Source organism: Nelumbo nucifera, chromosome 2 (assembly GCF_055504915.1).
Source record: "Nelumbo nucifera cultivar China Antique chromosome 2, China Antique-T2T, whole genome shotgun sequence".
Lineage (NCBI taxonomy): Eukaryota > Viridiplantae > Streptophyta > Magnoliopsida > Proteales > Nelumbonaceae > Nelumbo > Nelumbo nucifera.
The window spans coordinates 21997888-22004028 of NC_142650.1; the positions used below are offsets into that span (position 1 = coordinate 21997888).

Genomic DNA, 6141 nt, shown 5'->3' on the forward strand with positions numbered 1-6141 from the left:
ATTATTATTGGTTCCACAGCTTGATGAGCGGCTAAACCGAATTCCTCCTTAACCCCCAACCTTGGTGGTAATAGGATTTGATATTACGTCTATGTTACAACGAATCAAAAATCCTACCAAAAATTAGTTACCATCAGTTGGTCATTATGTTATAACCATTATTCTCACATACAACTAAAGTAATCAAGAGCTACAACATACAAGAAAACAATAATTCGTTTTTTTTCTAACATAAAGACCATATTCATGGTAAAGCTGCAACCCACATTATAATATAAGAACATCTAGTAGCAACGAGAAGAATTAGAAAAAAAATAAAAATAGAGATAGGATCTAGTAAGCACACAATCTTGTAAGCATATTGAATGAACACTTGATAAATATTCTGATAATTGTCTGAAGTGGTTTTTAATCTTTTTCAAAGTTAGGGTGAGGGTATTTCAAAGGACAAGTGTAAAAAAAAAATATTTACAAGTGATCATTGAACGTGGTTATAAGATTGTGCCTACCGCTACCTACCTGATCCGGTCTGAAAAAAAAAATAGTCCTGCGAAGGGTCAATGTCAATAAAGGGATAGAGCTCAAGAAGGATCTATGATGGGTAGTCATGAGCTTAATGTGGGTCCCATCCCTTTGTATATATTTTTATGCTATGTGGCAAGCTGTGTTCTTCAACCCAACTCCAATCTATGGATTTTGCTTTAGACCCCAAATCATTAATAAAGGTGAAGTTTGGTGGGGTTTAGCATTCAAGGGTATTTTAGTTAGTAAATGCCTTCTATTAAGAAGGGCAAATCTGGTATTTTAAATTTTGGAGTGTGACATCAGCGTTTTGGAATAAGATTTTAACGTTGAGGTAACGGAGGGAGCGTAACTTCTGAGTGTGAGAAACTTCAGTAAGACAGTGCTATTAGCATAAAGCAGGATCCTGAATAACAATTTTGAGAAACTCTAAGAGAGGTATCAACGATTTACCCTTGTTTTGGGGATGAAATTCAAAATACGTCTTTTTGGCACCAAAGACCTTACCCTCAACCTCACTTTGGCTTCAAATTTTTGAAAAGGCCTTACACCTCCAAAGAACTTTGACTTGTACTTAAACATTCCCTAACTTTTGGGGATAAAGTGACATATAGATCCCTTCTTTTACTTTTAAGTGGGCAAAGACATTAAAGTCCCATCTAGTTTGTGGGAATAGGGGTCTAGAATCCGAATGAGTTATTTTGATTTCAACTATTTGATTGAGTGGAATTAGAATCTCATTCCCAATTTTTTAGAATGACATGCCCCTCCTTTGGAAATGATGAAATTTCATTCATGCTGATTTCAATTCACATTTCCATTCCTATTGAGACTCATTGGTCATACTAGTAAGAGATTCAGGTTCTACGGGCTTGATCCCGCCCATCTTATTTGGAAATGTGACAAATGACCATATGAACTATTGAGTCATCTGTGAAAATAATTGAATAATTGCTATTTTCATGACGTTTTTTTTAGGGTAAATTACAAAAATCCCTTGTACTATGGGGTCTGTGACAAAGACCCCGTACTATGACCATGAGACAAAATCCCCCCTTTCGTTAGCATTCAGTTGAAATCCGCGGTTCAAATATTTTTTAATCTCCATACTACTCTTGTAATTACTATTGGAGAAAAACACTCTTTATCTTTCCCGACCTCACGACGAATAACAGCAGCACGGACTTCCGAAGTCCTCCCTCTCTCCTCTCTCTCCCTCGATCTCTCTTCTTCCCCTTCCCCTTTCTCTCCACCCCTTTCTTTTCCCTGTTTTTTCTGTTTTCCGTTCGTTGCAGATGAATGATCTGAGCCAGATAAGGAACTCCTTGTTGTAGGTTTTGAGCTGAAGTTGTTTTGATCTGAGCTAGACACGGCAACAGTACCACTGACGCCACTCGCCTTCGACACGCTTTACACACTGGGCCTGACGATAACACGATTCGCTCCGGGTGAAAACAACTTCTGCATCTTTTTCCCTCAGTCTTCGCGCTGCAGATTCTTCCGCTGCACCCAATAGCGTCCGGTAATGCCTCTATGTGCGCCTCAATTGGTCTCCTTGAACGATAATACGTTGATACCCACTCAGCTTCTTGAGTTTCACAGAGCAACTGATGAATGAAACGGACACCCATATTATTTTTATGTTGAGAACAGGAGAATAATAGAATATAGTACCTGGGCTTGAAGGAATTGATCAATTTCGTCTCTCTGTTGCTTTAATTGAGCAGTGAGATCTTTTGTTAGGAAGGATGAGATAATCGAAGAGGGAAGAACCAGACTCTGCTGTTGCTGTGACATTGGGTTGTTGCCTTGTTAGTTATGGAGTTGTGCAAGGTGCCAAGGTTCACCAGCGTTGGTGGTGTCTGAGATTGCAGAGAGAAGAGGCCGATTGGTGCCCCGGCTGCCGCAGCAGCAGCGATAGCTTCTCTGCCTATCTTGCGTGGATTGGTGCCCACTGCAAAAGATCACCAAAAGAGGCACATCTTAGAACCAGACAGACCTCGTTTAAGCCCCCCAAAATTGGGCCTAAATCCCATGGGGCAAAAGAAATAGCAGAAAAACAATAGGACCCTTCTCACCTCCATTGCTGTAAAGCATATGGGACTGGTCAAGGAATCCTCCCGGCTGCGGATGCAACGAATAATCACCTCCAAGTGCGTTACTTCGATCCTGCCCACTTCTGCAAACAACCCATTAATCAGGGCAACGAACCCATTAGAGAAAGTAAAGGAATAACAGAACAGAACGAAGGATTAGCAGTAGCAATGGGGGTGGAAACGTGATGCCGGTTCCGGCTCCGCAAGTGTTGCAGTGTTATGGGCCTGGGAATAGGATCTCGTCATGGGTCGGTCCACGGGCTCCTGTTTTTCCTTGTTCCTCTTTTTTCTTGATGAACCTATCTTGGTGCCCTAATGGTGATTTGTCCAAGAGATCACCTAATTCTCCTTGTTCTTTTTCTTGACTGAAATTTTCGATGATTTTATTCAATATTCTCAGCTTCTTAAATAAGAGATTACAAGAGATAAGAGTCCTACTTTTAGGAATACTCCTTGCTAATTAGAAAGACTCCCTACTAATCTATCCTACTGAACTGATAAGATAAGATAAGACTCCCTTAATCTATCATACTGATAAGATAAGATAAGACTCCTTACTGATCCATACTACTGAACTGATAAGATAAGAACATTGAATAGATGAGACTCCTACTAATCCCTACTACTGAAAGCAGATAAGGTAAGAATACTGAATAGATAAGATGGGATGAGAACACTAAATTGCTGCTACTGAAAACACTAAATTACTGCTACTGTTGTTGCCGACATTCACATCATGCAGGGATACAATGAAGACATGACGCCGGCTCTGGCTCTGCAAGGATTAGCAGCGACGACTGGTCAAGGAACGTGACGCTGGCTCCGGCTCCAATGACGCCAGCTCTAATCACCTCCAATGACGCTGGCTCCGGCTCCGCAAGGATTAGCAGCGGCGACTGGTCAAGGAACGTGACGCTGGCTCCAGCTTCGCAAGGATTAGCTCCGTCACCATTAGCTTCAGAGTATACAATGAAGACGATATCATCAAGTGTGACAATGGTAATGAGGTTTTGAACTAAAGGGTCGTATCCATCCTTTAATTCTCCACGTGGCCAAAGAGAAGACAGTGAGGGAGAGAAAACAAAGTACAGGGGTTATAGGAGGGCTTTTATCGCAAAACAAAGTACAGGGGTTTTTGTTGCAAAACAAAATATAGGGGGGTTTTATCACAGATCCCATAGTACAGGGGGTCTTTTTGTAATTTACCTTTTTTTATTATCACGCCTCTTCACCACCATACTTGGATTCCTTGATGTTTAAAAAACCAAAACATTACCAATCTCTAAAAGAGATATTATAATCATTGATCCAATGTATAAAATGATCAACTTACCCCTTTTTTGTATTGGGTCGTTAACACTTTACCCCTATGAAGAGCTACTGAGTTTCTCTTTCTCTGATGTTAGAAGAGAGAGGATAAGGGTTCAAAGAAGACTAGAATCACCATGGATGCATTCAGGGGCGGAGCCAAGTATCTTGGTGGGGGGCCTATCTAACTTGTTCATGGGCCCCGCTCAGGTTTGGCTTTTGTTAAAATTCTAATGGGTCTACCCGAGCCCGAGACAGTGTAAAATTGGGCCCGAAACTTGGTCCGTAAACAGGTCAGGGGCCTATATATATTCTTATTTCCATTCCTGTCATAATCAAACAAACTATGGGATAGACCATTCCAATTCCAATTCCAACTGCAAACCAAACTGACCCTTAGTACTAATTTTGTAGGGCCATAACGTGCAGCTAATCTTTATTAATTGATTAAAAGGATAAGTACATGTTACAAACTTACAAGCTAAGATACATGATAATTAATGTGCCCATTAAGGGTAGGTAGGCTATAATTTTCAGACTTACACTGATTGGATAGTTGAACGGGTTATGGTAAAAATTATGTTATAAAGAATTTGAATAATTAGTTTGGTTCAATTCTCACTTGTTTTCATTCTTATCCAAGATGAATTTTTAAAATTGACAAGAATGGGTAAAAAATAGGTAGAATGAGAAAAATATTGTTATGAACCAAATAAATTTTTTCCTAAAAATGGATTTTTTTCAGAATGACAAGTGTCCTATGTTGCTCATTTTCATTATTAAAAAAAATTGTGTCGGTATTCATAAATCGTCAGCCTAGGTTTCCAACAGTCAATGCTTAATAGTTGGCATATATGTTTTATAAAAGTAATCTCGTAAAAGTACTTCAGTAAAAAGTGTTTTTATAAAAATACTTTCACAAAAGTGCTTTTATAAAAGTGTTTTCATAAAGTACATTTGTAAAAGTGTGCTAGTAAAGTACTTTTATAAAAGTCCTTTCACAAAGGTGCTTTTTGCAAAAGTGATTTCATAAAGGTACTTTTGCAAAAGTGCTTCGTAAAAGTACTTTACTTTTGCAAAAGTGCTTTCGCAAAAGTACTTTTTATAAATTTACTTTTATAAAAGAGCTTTCGTATAAAAGTACTTTTGTAAATGTGCTTTCATCAAAGTGCTTTCGTAAAAGTGCTTTTGCAAAAGTAAACATCTATAGCAACGGTTTTGTAGGCAGAGTTTCCTCAAACAATGAAAACGAGCAAGATGGGGCATGATTATTTTTCGTGCTACAGGCTACTCATTTTTTGTGCTATGGGGCTGATTTTTCATTCTAAAAATAATGTTGCTCATGGCAATAATTTTGTAACCAAATATTCTAATGTTATTCATTCTTACCTATAATGAGCAAGAATTAAAAAAATGAGGCTCAGAGCAATGAACCAAACATGGCATTAAAGTTTCAATCTCAAAGATTTTTTTTTGGGTTTCTTAGAATGACTTTTTCACTCTAGAAAAAAAAAAGAATTAGTTCCAACTAGACATGTTCATGGGCCAGGTAGCCCAACCCCCAGACGGGCTTGAATGTAGATTTAAACCCGCAAGCTTGACCTCGGGCTTAAAAGTCCGAGCTCAACTATTTTACGGGCCGAGCTTGGGATTTGTTAAAAAAGCCAGGCCTGACTTTTAAGTTAAACCAAAAACCCTAAAATAGTTATCTCTTCTCATTCATATCTTTCTAGCCAAACCTCTATCTTCTCAATAGTCGAACACTCACCGGCGCAACAAGTGAACTCCGGCGGACCGGCGGTGAGTTCTCTCTCTCTCTCTCTCTCTCGTTCCTCTTCTCACTTCTTCTCTCTCAGAATCTCAGACGCGAACTCAAGCATCAACGAGGCGACAAACATAGGCATCGACGGCGACAGTGAGTCATCTCTCTCTCTCTCTCTCTCTCTCTCTCAGACACGAACTCAACACTGGCGAAACACAGTCACCGGTGGTGAGTTCTTTCTCTTTGCCATCTTTTTGTTAAGTCAGGCTTTGGGCTTTTTATTAGGGTCAGGCTTGGGCCCAAGTTGTAGGCCCGTTGATTAGGCCGAACTCGGGCTCGAGCCTAACAAAATCCTATTTATAAAGAATAAAAGCCCGAATTGAGCCCGGCCTGGCCCGGCCGATGAACAAGTCTAATTCCAACCACTTACATAAATCCAAACTTAGAAGTGAT

At 39.5% G+C, this 6141-nt stretch overlaps 1 long non-coding RNA gene across 1 annotated transcript; it reads right to left on the minus strand.

The window, feature by feature from the left end:
• Positions 1–1165: 1165 nt before the first annotated feature.
• Positions 1166–3824, minus strand: LOC148801984 (uncharacterized). Its single transcript, XR_016082837.1, has 3 exons — positions 2601–3824; positions 2197–2476; positions 1166–2129 (listed from the first exon to the last, which is right to left on the minus strand). It is a non-coding gene; the product is annotated as an uncharacterized LOC148801984 (long non-coding RNA).
• Between the last annotated feature and the right edge of the window lie 2317 nt (positions 3825–6141).